The 17,938-nt window shown below is 36.0% G+C and overlaps 1 non-coding gene across 1 annotated transcript; it reads left to right on the forward strand.

Annotated features, from left to right (window-relative positions):
- The first annotated feature begins 3,841 nt into the window (after positions 1-3,841).
- Positions 3,842-3,948, forward strand: LOC127812394 (small nucleolar RNA R71). Its single transcript, XR_008025897.1, has one exon. It is a non-coding gene; the product is annotated as a small nucleolar RNA R71 (small nucleolar RNA).
- Positions 3,949-17,938: the final 13,990 nt, after the last annotated feature.

Below are 17,938 nucleotides of genomic sequence, written 5' to 3' on the forward strand. Positions count from 1 at the left end.
TCCTTCACCTATGCACACACAATCATGCCCCAACTCCCATTCATACACCATCATAGCTGAAAAATGAATAATAATGCAAAGATTTCCCCAAAACATAAAGTTTCACAATACATACCGTAGCAATCTAAGAATGCAAGGTTGGAATGTGAGATTTGGGGATGAAATCAATGCGTCTACAAATGTATGATGGATTGGAGGGTAGATTGAAGGTTTGGTGGAGAGAATTTTTGGAGAGATTGAGAGAAAAGGTGACACAAATGAAAGGAGGGGTCGATTTTAATAAACCAACTCGTACTACAGTCCTGCCGCGGCATGCTTGTCGCGGTTAGACCGTGAGTAACAGTAAGCCTTTTCTTACTGTGGTCCTACCGCAGCATGCTTACCGCGGTTGGACCGTGAGCAACAACATCACTCTATAATGCACTTGGGTCACACCATGCTTGCCGCGGTTCAACCCCAAGTTTAAGAACACCTTTATTTTTTTTTTTACAGACTCAAATGATGACCTTAATATTGTTGTTTTTATGCACACAGAAATTCCTAAAAAAATGACACTCTAACCTAACTCAAAATCAAATAAACCAAAGGCAAGAAAGTAAAAAAAAAAAAAAAAAAAAAATGCAGAATGACAATAAATGAAAGGGTGAGAAAATTGTGTTACCTCCTAATAAGCGCTTGTTTAAAGTCGTTAGCTTGACTTTGTCTCCATCTTCAAGGAGACTTCAATCTTTCTTCCATCAACATTTTATGGGTGTCAATTAATGGACTTATTCTTTGAATGTTAGCAACTTTCAATCCGATCTCCTTCTTTTGTTCCCTTAACACCCTTACCAACTTTTCCTTTTCATGACTTGGTGGCTTGGCTTTTGAAGAAGAAGACACATTCAAAGAACACAATTTATCTCTTTTGGATGGACAACCTTTTTTGTTTCTCTCCCAAAGTACCCACGGCCACAACCTTGTTCTTGGCATCGAAAATTTTATTTATGCTCGTCAAAAGAGTTAATAATGCAAGTTTCTGTAGGGTCATCACATCTCTCTACCAAATCAACAAAGTCATCTCTCATTAAGACTTCTTTTTCATTGCCATTAGAATATTTCATAGCCTTAAATACATTAAACGTAACCGTCTCATCATAAATTCTAAGGCTAAGTGTTCCTTGCTGGACATCAATCAAAGCTCTCCCTGTGGCAAGAAAAGGTCTTCCTAAAATTAAGGGCATATCATAATCTTCTTCCATGTCCAAAATAAAGAAGTCAATAGGAAAAATAAATTTATCCATTTTTACCAAAACATCTTCCACTACTCCCATTGGATATTTGATACTTCTACCAGCCAATTGAAGAGAAATAGTGGTGGGCGTTGGTTCTTTTAATCTAATCTTCCTAAAAACATAAAATGACATCAAGTTTATGCTTGCACCAAGGTCACATAAACCTTACCAACTTTTCCCTTTCATGACTTGGTGGCTTAGCTTTTGAAGAAGAAGACACATTCAAAGAACACAATTTGTCTATTTTGGATGGACAACCTTTTTGTTTCTCTCCCAAAGTACCCATGGCCACGACCTTGTTCTTGGCATCCAAAATTTGTTTATACTCATCAAAAGAATTAGTAATGCAAGTTTCTGTAGGGTCATCGGGTCTCTCTACCAAATCAACAATGTCATCTCTCATTAAGACTTCTTTTTCATTGCCATTAGAAAATTTTATAGCCTTAAATACATTAAACGTAACCGTCTCATCATAAATTCTAAGGCTAAGTGTTCCTTTCTGGATATCAATCAAAGCTCTCCCTGTGGCAAAAAAAGGTCTTCCTAAAATTAAGGGCATATCATAATCTTCTTCCATGTCCAGAACAAAGAAGTCAATAGGAAAAATAAATTTATCCACTTTTACCAAAACATCTTTCACTACTCCCCTTGGATATTTGATACTTCTACCAGCCAATTGAAGAGAAATAGTGGTTGGTGTTGGTTCTTTTAATCCAAACCTCCTAAAAATAGAAAATGACATCAAGTTTATGCTTGCACCAAGGGCACATAAACCTTACCAACTTTTCCTTTTCATGACTTGGTGGCTTGGCTTTTGAAGAAGAAGACACATTCAAATAACACAATTTGTCTCTTTTAGATGGACAACCTTTTTGTTTCTCTCCCAAAGTACCCATGGCCATGACCTTGTTTTTGGCATCCAACATTTGTTTATGCTTATCAAAAGAATTAGAAATGCAAGTTTTTGTAGGGTCATCGGGTCTCTCTACCAAATCAACAACGTCATATCTCATTAAGACTTCTTTTTCATTGTCATTAGAATATTTCATAGCCTTAAATACATTAAACGTAACCGTCTCATCATAAATTCTAAGGCTAAGTGTTCCTTGTTGGACATCAATCAAAGCTCTCCCTGTGGTAAGAAAAGGTCTTCCTAAAATTAAGGGCATATCATAATCTTATTCCATGTGCAGAACAAAGAAGTCAATAGGAAAAATAAATTTATCCACTTTTACCAAAACATCTTCCACTACTCTCCTTGGATATTTGATACTTCTACCAGCCAATTGAAGAGAAATAGTGGTGGGCGTTGGTTCTTTTAATCCAAGCTTCCTAAAAACAGAAAATGACATCAAGTTTATGCTTGCACCAAGGTCACATAAAACTTTATCAAAATTAATTTCACCAATAGTGCAAGGAATATAAAAGCTCCCTGGATTCTTGAGTTTTGGTGGAAGCTTATTCTGCAAGATGGATGAACACTCATCCGTTAGGTTGATTGTTTCATGCTCCTATAGTTTCCTCTTATTTGATAAGATTTCCTTCATGAATTTCACATAGCTAGGCATTTGAGCTAGAGCATTAGAAAATAGGATGTTTATGTGGAGCTTCTTGAACACTTCTAGGAATTTCTCAAATTGCTTATCTAGTTTGTGTTTGCTCAACCTCTGAGGGAATGAAATCGGAGGAACATATGGCCTAATCGGTGGCGGAACAACCTTCTATTTTTCAGCTGCTACTTCGGGCACATCAAGTTGCTCTATTGTCTCCTTAGTTGTACCATTTTCTTTTGCCACACTTGGTCTCTTAACATGGATTTTTGGCAGTTGCACCTCGCTCCTTGTTGTGATTGCATTCACTTGCTCCTTTGGGTTAACTTTCGTATTACTTGGCCATGTGCCCAGTTGCCTTTCGGTCAGAAGTTTTGCCAACTGCCCAATTTGATTTTCTATATTCTTAATGGCTGCATCAGTCCGGTCACTTCGTTCTTAAAGCTTTGAGACTGTTTTTTCCCATTTTCCTCTTTCTTCTTGTGGCCTTCCCATTTTTGGTGGATTTCGAATATTATGATTGTTGCCATAGGAGAAGTTATGATGGTTTCTCCAGCTGGGATTGTATATCTGAGAAAATGGATTGTTTTGTTGCCACTGAAAATTTTGTTGACCTTGAAAGTTCTGTGCATACGCGGCCTACTTTGTGAAAGAAGGATCCGTGATGACTAGTGGACATTTGGACGACAGATGATTTGCCCCACAAGTTACACAATAGGATGAGATCCTTGCACCATATTAGTGGATGAGGAGTATTTGAATGCTTCCATCTGTTTTGACAAAACATAAATCTTAGCTATCATCAAAGTACTCACATCTACTTCATGCACTCTTGCTGCTCTTTTATGTGAATTCCTATCTGGCCACATTACAAACTGTTCATTCATTGTTTCAAAAAGATCATGAAGTTGCCCGGCTAATTTATTTTGAATGGAACCATCTGCTGTAGAGTCCACCACTGAACGACTATAAGGAGTTAAACCAGCGTAAAAATAATGATTTTGGGCTGGTAATGGAAAACCGTGACTTGGACACTTCCTCAACAACTCTTTGAACAGTTCCCATGCCTCATGAAAATTTTCTGATTCAGCTTGTTGGAAGGTTGAAATTTCATGCTTGAGCTTGCTAATTTTAGCTGGTGGAAAATATTTCAACGTAAACTTCTAAACCAAATCCGCCCATGTAGTAATGCTGCTAGCTGGTAATGAATCCAACCACTCCCGAGCTTTGTTTTTCAAAGTGTGAGGAAATAGGCGCGTCTTGAGTGCCTCTTCATTAATTCCTTGGTACTTGAAATTCCAACAATACTCCAAAAACCGAGACAAGTGATAGTGTGGATTTTCCTCGCTCATTCCATAAAAGGGTATCTTGTTGCCGAAGGGATTGATCACGTCTGGCCTCAATTGAAAGTTCTCATGCCCGTAGAGAGGATAGATTATGCTTGACCGGTTCCTAATCACTAGGGGCATCATAAAGTCCCTAATCAGAATGTCTCTTTCATTAACTTCAACGGGCTGCGCCATTTGAACAAGTTAGTTTGCGTTGTCACCCATATTACTCAGTTGCTCTTCCCTCCTTGCTCCCTGTTCATGACGTCTTTGATGGAACATTCTTTCTATCTCAGGATCGAACTCACAAATATCCGAACATTGTGAACGGCTTATGCACTATCTCAATCCCTGCACACACACAAATTGAAATAGCTTAGCCCATAAAATAATGAAAACAAAAGTTGACAGTTAACGATAATATCAATCAAAGCAGTAATCAAAAGAGTTAGTCCCAGGCAACGGCGCAAAAAACTTGTCCTCCTATTTCTATCCCGTAAGTGGACGGATCGTGACAAGTAATATAGTGATGAAAAGAGTGTCATACTCACGAGAACTAACTTTTGATGTTTAGTCTAACTGATTTAACCTTAACACACACATTAACAATGACTTCAACTGTAATGAAAACTAATTAACTAATAAAAGATGCAACTAAAACAATTCATTTGATTCAAAAACTCACAAGGATAAGGCACTAGGGTTTGTGAATCCACTGTCGGACTTCTATGATTCAATTATTCATTACTCGGATCTTGCTATTCCTTATCTTAGATTGAAAATCGATGATCCAATTACAACCAAAAGCCTCTCTCGATAGTCATTCAGTTCTATGTATATATATGAGACTAACTATCTCTAGTCAACCTTCGAATATATAAACATGCATTCAATCATGATGATCATCACAAAATGATTTCATAGGGCATAACGGTACCTATTGTAGGACCCTAAGTTGTTTGAAAACCACAATACATAGCCACTATGTATTAGCTACAAAAATTATCATCTATGCTAACTGTTCACAATACACATGAAATTAGTTTAGAAAATAAAAAAATAAGAAAGAGCACAAAATATCTCGACAACCTTTGCCTTTCCCACATCAAAGTCATAGCCAATCAATTTGCATGTAACAAGCAAAGTTTTACTAACATAGATTATCCTTTATATTAAAGCCAAATACCTAAATCTACTACTATCGTTTTTCATCAGCCATATAATCAACAAAAAACAACTCCATCATAACACTATTAGAACGCTAACAAAATTCATTTCTTTCGTCCTATACTCTTGAAGCTTTATTTTCAATTGAAAGTTCTCTTTTATTGTACATCTATGATCTTTTTGAAGCTTTAATATATTTTCTTTTCTCCTTAAAGCATTTTCTTTAAGAGCCCTCACTTGTTCTTGAAATAATCTCTCATTTTTATTTATTTCTGTCATGCTACGTTTTAACTTATCTAACAAAGCTCCGCATAATATTTTCTCAGGCTTAATGCATTTTTTGGTCCCTGGATTAATCAAAAAAATGGCTTTAAGGATATCAACTAAATTGTGCTTACTATTCATTCCTGGACAAAATAATTTTATATACTTTTAGTCCTTGGCTTAATCGACATTAACTGAGACGTTAATTTTGCCTTGTCACGCTGTAACGTAACTGACACATCACTCCTCAGCACTGCCATGTCACCACGGCTTAATGCATTTTTTAATCTTTGGACTAATAAAAAAATGACTTTAAGGATATCAACTAAATTGTGCTCATTATTCATCTCTGGATAAAATAAATTTATACACTTTTAGTCCTTGCCTTAATCGACGTTAACTGAGATGTTAACTTTGCCTCGTTACGCTGCCACGTCACTACCACGTCACTTATAATATCCACGTCTATTGTTCATATTTTTATTAAAAAAAAAAATGTCTCAACAGTTAGGCTCCCCGACCATGGCCATAGGGAGGCTGGGTTTCTCGACCCAACCGTGGCTGGGACTGGGAACCTAGCGGTCAGGCGATTGGCTGCCATGGCAGTCAGCTGTTGGGGGTCGGGAACCCTAGAACCTTGGTCCCTGACCCCCAGCCGTTCCCCGACCCCTGGGTTTAGGGTCCCCGACCCCCAGTCGTTCCAAGGCGACCGACAATGACTGAATTGATGATGAGTGCAGAGGCAAGAACAGTCCGGAATAAGGAGAAGGGGGGAAAAAGGGCTCCCCATGGCCGCCAGCAGCCATGGCTAGGTGTGTGTAGATGTTTTTTTTTTTTTTTTTTATAAAAATATGGATAATAGACGTGGATATTATGAGTGAGACGATAGTGACGTGGCAACGTGATGAGGCAAAATTAATGTCTCAGTTAACGTTGGTTAAGCTAGGGACTAAAAGTGTATAAAATTATTTTATCTAGGGATGAATAGTGAATACAATTTAGTTGATATCCTTAAAGCTATTTTTTTGATTAGTCTAGGGACTAAAAAATGCATTAAGTCGTGTGTGTATATGTGGTGATGTGGCAGTGCTGAGGAGTGACATGTCAGTGACATGACAGTATGACGAGGCAAATTTAATGTCTCAATTAACGTCGGTTAAGCCAGGGACTAAAAGTGTATAAAATTATTTTGTCTAGGGATGAATAGTGTGCACAATTTAGTAGATATCCTTAAATCCATTTTTTTTATTAGTCTAAGGACTAATAAATGCATTAAGCTTATTTTCTCATGACTAATTCGTTCATCATTGATCCATTGAAACCATTTGCAATCATCATTCTTTCCACCAAACCATCCAACAATCAATCTTAAGAAAATCATTAATAGTTATTTCATTTATAAGATAAAAATTATTTTCCAGAATCGACATCGCAAGAATCTCCTTCCAGGATTAGATTTAGTCCATGAAGTATAGCACAAAATAGGCACACCATGCTCACACATGATTCCTTGATGCGAGGTTGACAAGTTGATTGAAACTTAACCCATTTCTAAATTGGACGTTATCTTAACTAAAATATTTAAATTTGAAAAAGATTATTTGCTTAAATGGTTATACTTGAAATGTTTCAACACTATCAATATCCTCCCATTTATACGCTAAAAAAGTATGTAAAAAAACATGATTAAACAATAAAAATTTATACACTATCAAGTATGTCAAAAAATTACTAATACATTCAAAACTAACTAAAACATAGCATTAATTAGTTAGCTATTTACGAGGAGAAAAACACTCCTCAAACAAGTTACGATCCAAGATTGATTTTAAATCTTTACATCAATCACATGCATAGTCAAGTTAATTATCATTCACAGAACAAACTAATCCAAAAGGCACCACCTTTTCATCATTAGAAGAAATAAACACTACAATCATGAGAACAAGATTAATTAGTAGAGCATCACTACACTCCTTTTAGCTTCATTACTCACCATTAAGCCCTCAAATTTACCCAAATTTATGCGAGTCCCAGATCTCCAACTCTAAGTTTTCAAGATCCAAAACATGAATGCAAAAACCACAAATTGAAGGCTGTCAAACTATTAAAATGAAGATTGTGTAAATATTACAAACTTACATTAAAATGAAGACTATTAAAATAAATTTTCAATAAATTTAACATTAAACATAAAAAAATACATATAACAAATTGAACAGAAAAAAATTACAAATATAACTTACCTTTAATCCAATTCACTAAATCTGGAAAAAATATATAAGTTAGAAAATATATTTAACATAACATTAAAAAAAAAAAATCAACGCACTAGACACACTGCCAGAAAAAACCTAAACCAACTAAGAAATAGAAAAACTAAATTAGAAAAACTAAATATATTTAACATTAAATAGAAAAAGAATTAAATAGAAAAGAGAAAAATTGGCTCAACGCACTACTAGTCTCCACTGGCCATCGTGGCCGGATGTTTTCGGCGATCAAAGGCATTAACCCGACACCCTTATCCCCAACGACCCACATAGCCAAGAACCAACAACATCCAATGGCTAAATCTATATAGATTTAAGTTTAAACTTTCGGGCCAAATCCAAATCACGCGTATATACATATATATCATGGATGTGTGCTGAAAATGATCCCTGATGAAACTAAAAGACTTACCTCCTTGTAGATCAGGGTCACTTTCACTGTGAAAATAAGCTCGGATCGAAGATCTGATGGTTGGAATACCCAAAATCAGTGATTTATAAAGCTCTTGAGAACGATGTTGAACTTGCTGCAATGATGGAGACTCAGCTTCTGCTGCAATGAAGGAGGCTCGGTTGCACGGCTAATAGAGAGAGAGAGCTGGAATGACCAAATGAACTCCGCATTCACGGCTGGAAAGGGAAGAAGGCACAATCGGAAGGGGAAGGAAGAGGGAAGAAGGGAGATGCAGTGGGTTTGCAGTGCGGGAGAGAGAGAGAGGGAAGAGAGATGGGGGGTTTAAGAAATTTGAATTTTGTAGGGGGGAGGGTTGTTTTGTTCGCGATATTTTAGTCGCGATATATCGCAGGGTGGCACTGAGGGTAGCCGAATAGTATAACTCATGTTCGATTTGATTCGAAAATAAGTATGTAATAATAATATATACTTGGTGATATGCTTATTTATATGAACAAGTGAGAAATACAAATATCAATTTTTAATTTAAAAACTTATAATCATATATTATAATTTTTAATTTAAAAAATTGAGAGATGTTATAATTTTTTTATGTTAGAAAATGGGATGGAGGTGATTATAGAAAATTTTTAGTTTTTCAAATCTTTAAATTATCAAGAAAAATAAAAAAAATTCATCTTTAATAGTTTTTCAAATTCAAAATTTTAATTGAGAAAATTTTTAATTTGAATAAATTTTCTAAAATTTTGAGTAATTTTCTAAAAGTTGCACTAAAACTTACTACATTTCACACATTACCTCAACTCCTTTCCTAAAGTGGTTGCCAAAATATGAGAAATAGTGGCATAATGCAAAGGGCGGATAAGCAAATTTAGATAACCTGCAAATGCAAAACCCTAACCTGAAATGGTTGGATATCGCCAGTAAGAACATAGTTAGCAGTGATGAATTTGCTGATACAAGAGACAATTGTATGCGCGCGCATATGACCAATTTCCCAAGACCCTCACTGGGGACAATCTTGAGCAAATGAGAGATCGAAGATGGTGTGAAGGCAAATGATGTCATCCTCCAATCCCAAAATGTTGTCGACTTCTCTGTATTCAGTTGTTGGGGTCCCAACTTTCTCTTCTAAATCAGCTTCTTATATTGGTAAATATATTCTTAGTGGGCTTCTGTGTGTATATATTTGGTGACGAAGTAATTAGGGTGTATGGTCATGTTGCAGTAAATGTAGGAATGCTTGAGTTTCTGAGCGGAGTTGGAAAAGGGGTTAAACCTCATGTCGAGAAACTTGAATAAGAGATTGGAGATTTTCAAAAATTGCTAGTCACCCATACCTCAAAGCTTAAGAAACTTAGCATTCCTTGCAAACACATAATCTCTTGATATTGTTGCATTTATCCTTGCTCGTATTATGCTGATTTTTTGGGTTTGATTGAAAAATTATGCTTCGTTTCATTGCACCATACTATGATCAAATTAAAGAAACATAATATGCATTGGTTGTATTTAAAATTTATGAGCTTGCCCAGGGATTTTTGTTTTCACAATTTCATTGTTGGCATAATGGTTTTCATATTTTATGTAAGAATAATTTATATACCAGTTAGAGAACTACATTATTTTTCTAAAATGTCTTAGTTGGGACAAGTTTTGTAAAAACAATTTTTGGAACCTTTTATTCAAACCACTAGAAAATTTTTAGATGGTAATGAAACAGGCTCTTGAAAGCTATAATCTATGTGGCTAACCCCGTATAATGGGATAAAGGCTTTGTTGGTAACAAGACAGGCTCTGTACTTCTCATAAGTTTGCATTTCATCACGCTTATTAAAAGACATGTATTTTATGGTGTGATGGTGCAATGCTTCTTGCAATTTTTGATATGTTTTAAGGAGATAAACTTTGGCTTAGGTGTGGGTCTTTGCCATCATTAGAGTTGTTTTATTTTTCTCTGTAATTTCAATGCCAAAGTTGTTACTTTGGAGGTATTTGCTACCGTTGAAAAGCATCATAGAGCCTTTACTATGTAGGTTTTCTTTTTTTACTTTACAAGGAGAAAGATGGTTATAATTCACTCCCAGTTAAATAGGATCCAAGAGTACAAGAAACATTAAATGAGTCTAACGTTGAGCTTGAGTTTAGAGTTCATGACAAAGCTCGTTTGTTGTAAGTAAGCCAAGCTAGAGCCTACCAAAATTCTTAATGAATGAGCTTGAGCATGAGCCTGGCAGAATTCTTAACAAACAAGCCGAGACAAACCTAAGCTTAGCAAATCTCGGCTTGTTTGCAGCCCTATGGAGCTACTCTACACCTCCATTCCTTTCCATATAAACTTTTTCTCCCACCATCTTTATAAAATCCCGAAATTTGGGAGATAAATAACAATTATTACTTCCGTATTTAGGATGATTATTGAATATTTGAGGATTTAAGGGAAAATATTAATTTATATTGTTTTGAGGAAATAGGTAAATATTTGGTAAACTCAGGGTAAAAGTGTGATTATTAAGTGGGGTGCATGTGCTAGATTCTAGAAGTTTCAGGGTTTAGGTGCAAATTCTAGAAAGGGGCTGGGAGTCACGTTAAATATAATTAAACGCATAAATAAGGTGAGGAAGGCAGCCCTGGGTGGCATGTGCGTGAGGGGTCTAGGCCAAGGTGTGCTCGCGAAGGAAAAATGCTAGGATTTTTCATGCCAAGAGACGCCCGAAACGACGTCATTTCATGAGGCATAGCCTCCCCAACGATGCTTCCAACGGTCGCCATGTGGCCTTCTCCCAGCCTTTCATTTTGCCAATTTAAAGCTTCAAATTGGGCTTTAATTTGAGCCAGAAAACAAAGAGAAAATTGGAGAAAGAAGAAAACATGGCCAGGAGTAGGAGGTAAATGAGAAAAATGTGAAGGAAAATAGTGCAATTAAAGTTAGAGCAATCAAGTAAGTGGGTGAAATTATTAGGAGCGTCCTATGTTTAAATTATGGATTTTACACTATTAAATTATGCATTTTACGCAGTTAGATTTAATTAATTTGCCGTAGACTCACTATTCTCTATAAAACATATTACTTCACAGCAGGCATGCGGGAGAGACAAGAATCGACCATTTAAAGGCAAGTTCCTAACCCTCTATTCAGTTCTTCAGTCCCAATCCAAGTCCTTGTCATTTGATATATTTTATTATCTCCCTTGTCGTGACTCGATTTCATGCATTAATTGCATAACTACGCATGACAACCATTTTATGATTTGTGCGTTATTTCTTGCTAATCGACATGGGGTTTTGTGTGTAAGACCGTTACCCAAGTCCCCAAAGAACCAGAGCCGGTGCCCTACTAAAATAGAGATAACTTGGACCTAGATGAACCCGTCACACATGCAACTATCAAATACCAGAAGAACTTGATAAAGGAAACTTTCCATCTCGGCATGAATAACAAAACCTCAAATTGCTATACAACCACTGATATCTAGGCTTTCATAAACTAGGCATGCATAACATACACCACAAACACACCAGCCACAAAATAAAACATAATCCTTATAGACCCAATAAACTGGACCACCCACAATGCACAAATCCGTCTTGAGCATACAAAACATGCATTTAAAATTACTGTATGTGCTTAACTGGTTGGAACAGGGAAAGTAGGGTTATTAAATTAATTATTTAAGTGCAACCCAATGCCTGCATCCTACCTAATTCATTCATTAGCTTTTTGGCATAGCACTGGGTCCCAATGGAATTATCCCTAGCTTCATTCCTCAAAGAAATGGGAAGTGGACAAACTTCCCTTATCTATAATAAAACCCAAGAGCTAACCCTCTATTTTTACCGCTAACATTAGATATATATATATATATATAACAAATTATTTTCTAAGTTATTTTCCCTTAGCATCCTACTAGCTCTAACTTCCAGCCATCCTACACACGAATTTGTCCTCTCCCACCAAATAATTATATCCATATGGATTAATTTCCCTTTAATTTCTTATTTTCTTCTGCCATCATTTCCACCTTCTTTTTAACTCAAAGAATCCAAGTATTCTGTTGGCAGTCACTTAATTTCAAAGTATGTGCATGCCTCTCAGCCTTGTATACAAACATATGTATATATGTATATATATATCACGCCTATTGAGAACCCATACCTCTGCACCAGCTAAAATCCAAAACATACCTATCTGGCTACACCCAAGAGACATCAAAAGGAAAAGAAGGGAAGATGGGAGCTTGCCTAAACTTTCTTCTTCTTTTGCACTGTTTCTTCTTCTCACTTTGTCTCTTGGCTGAACCATAAAGAACTTTCTTTCTTGGCTATATATACATCATCAGAGCACTTAGGACACGAGTGGGACATGCGTCAAACACTAAAGATGATTCTCCACTGCCCAAGCTCAATTTCACCGGGATAATGCCCTAGGATTCCGCTAAAAGTGGAGAATATCTGGATATGGCAAAGGATATCCAGATATGAGAGGTGTTAAATGAAAAAATGGAAATTCTGGCAGATTATACACCCTTCCAAATTTTAGTCATAACTTTCTCGTCCAAGCTCCGATTAAGGTGATTCAAGATGATATGGAAAGAAAAGAGAAATATATACAAGTTTTATGTTTTGAGTTTTTTGAGATTCGAACTACATTGACATCAAAATCGGTTTATAAGGTGAAAATCGCATTACTGAAACATGGCCATCCGGATGTAAAAACTCATATCCGAATATCAACAATTCATATCCGGATGCTACAATTGCATATCCGGATGTTACTCACAAAAACTCAAAGAGACATCTGGATATGCCACCAACCATTCGAATATCACTCACATAACTCAAAGAAATCATCTGGATAACCTTCCAAATCTACACCAACTATCCGAATGGATCACTCTACTATCCGAATACATGACTCCAATTCAAACATAACTTTTATAATATTGGGATACTCCAACTTATACCCTACAATTAATTAATAAAATCCCAAAACAACATATATACACATATGCTACACCCAAATACTTAGGAAAGAATCGCCAAAAAAAATATGTTACACATTAAGGTTAACCAATTCAATCCTCCCTGATATAACAATAAACCATCATCTTTTAGATTGTACCCCAAAGGCCTAAATCTATCCATGTCTGCCATAATATGCATCAACCTCTCATCATGTTACTGCCTGTTATGGATCTGGTCCACCAAGTTTGAGCGAGTAACCATGAAAGCGCAATAAATAGCTATAGCACTATTAGAATCTAAGATAGTGAGCTCGCTCAACTGCTCCAATAGAGACTACTAGTGAACCAACACTGCTGCAGTAGATGTTCATCGGCAACTCAAGGCATCAGCTACCACGTTCGCCTTACTAGGATGGTAGAGAATCTCACAATCATAGTCTTTCAGTAGCTTCAACCAACGTCTTTGCCTCATATTCAATTATTTCTGAGAGAACAAGTACTTTAAACTTTTGTGGTCAATGAAGATCTATACCTTCTCTCCAGATAGATAATGACCCCATATCTACAAAGCAAACACCACGACAACAAATTCCAAGTTGTGAGTAGGTCATGTTTCTTCAACTGCCTGGAAACATAGGCAATAACACGTCCCTCTTGCATCAATACACAACCTAGACCTGAATATGAAGCATCACTGTAAACTATGAACAACTCACCACTCTTGGGAATTGCCAATACCAGGGTCGAGGTCAAACGCTACTTCAACTCTTGAAAACAAATAGAGACAACCTAGACCCGTACCCAAAGAACCAGAGCAGGTGCCTTACTAAAATAGAGACAACCTGGACCTGGATGAACCTATCGGGCATGCAACTTTCAAATACCAGAAGTACCTGATAAGGGAAACTTGCCATCCCGACATGAATAACAAAACCTCAACCTGCTATACAACCACTAATCTCTAAGATTTCATAGCCCAGGCATGCATAACATACACTACAGACACACCAGCCACAAAATAAAACATAATCCATATAGACCTAATTAACTGAATCAAAATGCAATCCAAAAGTGACAAAATGCATAACAAAAAAAAAAAGAAGAAACCCCTAGGCTGACAACTATTAGGTCTGCATGGCCCTATACACTGCCTATCCCAGAAGTCAGGAGCCACTAGACTCGCCCACAACTGGGTCCTTGCCTTTACCTGGAATAAAGAGAAACCAAGGTGAGTCCAAATGACTCAACAAGCTCATAAAGAAATGAAGGATGGATAGAGTAGAGCTAAGAGTAAACATGTGTGTCACGTGCATAACACATCAGAACTCATGCATAACATGCCATGTAATCTCATAAACTGATACAAGTACCAACTGTATAAGTAACAATGCACGCGTACAGGATCTTGGGGCCCAGATAAGATATGCACTAGCACCCAAGTCCTTATAACAAACATGCTACTGCTCTAAAGGCAAATTGTACCTGTACTACAAGGTGAAGCTCACGCGATTATAATTACTATTATTATTGTTAAATTGGGCATGATTATTATGCCTAGCCAAGTGACAGGAGTACCGACCTGAGGGAGGTTCAGCTTTATTTTTAGACTAGCTCAAGGAAATCCCAAAGGAAAGACTTTTAAATTAGCTCCGGAAGGTCCTGAGGAAAGACCTGTTTGGACACGAAGTTCGATATATGTGATTTACGAGCAAAGGGACCGTCCTGGGGAAGCTTCGGATCCTCTGCTGGATTATAGAGTATCGAAAGCTTGGAATTCAACATTGGAGTACAGAGTATTTATCGCTTGTTAGTTCATGGTAGCGACAGGATTGTTAGGGATTTGGGTGCCAGTGTCGTCTATGTGGGCCCCAAGGACCATTATGTGCATATTTACTTATGCTGTTATTTTTTGCCTAGTGTCTCATGTTGTGGTTTTGTATGTCCTGGGCACGGGGTGTGAGGGTTGTATTGGGTTATTCTCCCAAAGCCTTAGCCTTTGTTCCTTGTTCACGCTTGCTGAGTTTTGTAACTCACCCTTACATTTCATCATTCCAGGTAAGGAGGACGCTTGAGGTGGCAGGTTTGCTCAGTGGCATTCGGTCCCATTCCTGAGTCCTAGGTCAGTGTGCAAAGCTATCCTCAAGGAGCGGTCCTGGGTGTCATTTTATTTTGTCAATTGTGGAGCTTAAGTATTTTGTTGTCAACCTCTTTTGTGTAACTCGTTGCTAGTTGTGTGAAAAGAAGGCCATGGTTTGCTTTGCATATAGTTTGGTGCGGTTGTTGGCTTGTGTTACAGTTCTATATCATCCTATTGATGACTTTCTCACTGATCCTCTATGCTAGTAGGGGCTTCGAGAGGTGAGCCGTTATAATCTTTTTCTTGTGGTTTTGTTCCTTCATGTGCTACAAATGAATTTTCGTGAGATATGTTGTACAAGATATTGAGATGTTAGAGTTCTCTTACTCTAGAATTAAGAAACAAACTTTTGTTCTTGCATTTACTAATTCTTTTATTCTTGTTCCTTGCACTTTTGTATTAATTTCTCCGTGAGCCTTATTCTTGTTTCTTAAATATGCACTTGATTTAGTAAAAATCCATCCTTAAATTCTTTTAGGTTAATTACAAGAAATCTTGTGAGATTACAGGTTTGGTGTGTTGTAGTTCATGTAATTTTGGGAAACCCTTCTTATCTATCTTGTTGTATCACTTAGGTTGTGTTTGGGAAAGATTTAGCAATGGAACATAATGAAATGAAATGCTCATTTGAAGGAGATTTGATGGGAAAGGGTTCCATCCAATTTCTTTCCATTCAATTATTAATTGGTCTCCCAAACATAGAAAATCTTCTTCCATCCCATTCCCTTCCATCCAATTCCATTATTTTCCGCACTCCCAAACACACCCTTAATTCTCTATACTATGAATACATATGGTTATAACCCTATGATACGAGGGGGTAATTGAGGTTAATACCGTTCAATGAAAGAGTTAAAATTAATGTTTTCCTTTTTGCAATAAAAATGATTAATTGATAAGAACCTTTTCATTAATGCTTTAGAAGGTGTTGGGCTTATCGTTTTTTAAGATGGCTTTTAAGCCTTTCTATTTAAAAGTTTTGTAAAACTTTAAAGTTGATTAATATTTAAATTAATAACGTGTTTAGATAAATATACTTTAATGTGTCATTTATATAGTTATGCTTTTTGTTTGAAAAAATTGTTAACCTATTAGATCTTAACAAAAAAAATAGTAAAATGGACATGTTGAATAATAGAAATAAAATTTATAAAAATACTAATTTTTAATAAAAATAAATTATAAATTGATGTCTAATTGAAAAAATTGTTACAATTATATGTTGATAAATTATATATAATTATTAAAAAAATGTCAATATAATTATTAAAAATATATCAATGAAGCTAGAGTGGTGATGAAAGAGTTGGAGGCGGGAGGTGATGGTCTCGATGGAGGAGCTAGAAGTGATAGACGGCGATCGCAATGGAGGAGTTAGAGGTGGTGGCGACCGCAATGACAATGGGGTTGGAGACGGGAGGTGGGAACGACAATAGTGATAGAGGAGCTGGAAGGAGGTGGCAAAAAAAAGAAGGCAAAGGGATGAAAGGAGAGGGATAAGATTGAAAATTTGATAGTTGTTGGAGGGTAAAATTGAAAAATACTTGCTCAACTAAATAAGTTATGAAAAACGTTTTGAAAAAAGTTGGGAGAGGAGATTTTCTAAAACGATATCAAATAGCGTTTAAGTTCAGTAGTTTTTAAACTCTTTAATTTTTAACAAACGTATAACTAAATAAGTTATATTTATGCTTCACTGATAGCTTATAAGCGCCCAACCTGCTAAGCTAAATGCCCTCTTAATTTCACTTAACCTCTTAAATTAAATATCTTATAGGTATAGCTCTTATTCTTGTTTGCAATGTTGTAAATATTTTTATTTATAATTCATCCATCCAATAAAGTAAAAAGATTTTAGACATGACTTGGACATGCATGAAGAATTAAGCTATTTCACCCGTTCACATGACTAAATAAATTATTCTCCAACTTGAGTTCGAATTTATTTCTTCAAGCCTCCAAATATGTTAAAAATAATTTGCCGCATTAAATGAGCCTATCTAGGGCGGATTGGGTCAGGCTTGGGCTTTGGAGCCTAAATGGGCCAAGCTTAATAGAAGGTTTGACCTGTTTTTAATATAATTTTAAAATTAATTTAAAAAAAATTATATTTATTTACTTAATGAATAGGATGTAAAACATTTTTAAAAATACAAATTCCACTTTTAAAATAAAAATTTAGAACTTATAAAACTATATTAAAGTTTATAAATATTTAAAAGTTATAGAAAGTCCAACGATGGTAAATACTTGCTATATATGATATTATATTATGTTCTTGTACGTTAATAGAGGATCTTTAATCAGCTTATCCATTCATACATCGAAATATTCAAATAAATTTGTTGACTTATGATATCACATTCTTGTTATAAGAAGATACAATTTGTACCTTCAGCTAGACAACGTCTTGCTTAAAATGTTGCTTTACTGCCTTAATCTACCAGACTTGCTATAGGTGCAATTAAATTCTTTTTGGTTTATTCTCATGGCAGTGTGTTCAGTTTCTGGAATTTGTTATACTCAAAACCAATGTGAATTTATGATTTTACTGTGCAGAGAAAGC

This window comes from Diospyros lotus, chromosome 10, assembly GCF_014633365.1.
Source record: "Diospyros lotus cultivar Yz01 chromosome 10, ASM1463336v1, whole genome shotgun sequence".
Classification (NCBI taxonomy): Eukaryota; Viridiplantae; Streptophyta; class Magnoliopsida; order Ericales; family Ebenaceae; genus Diospyros; species Diospyros lotus.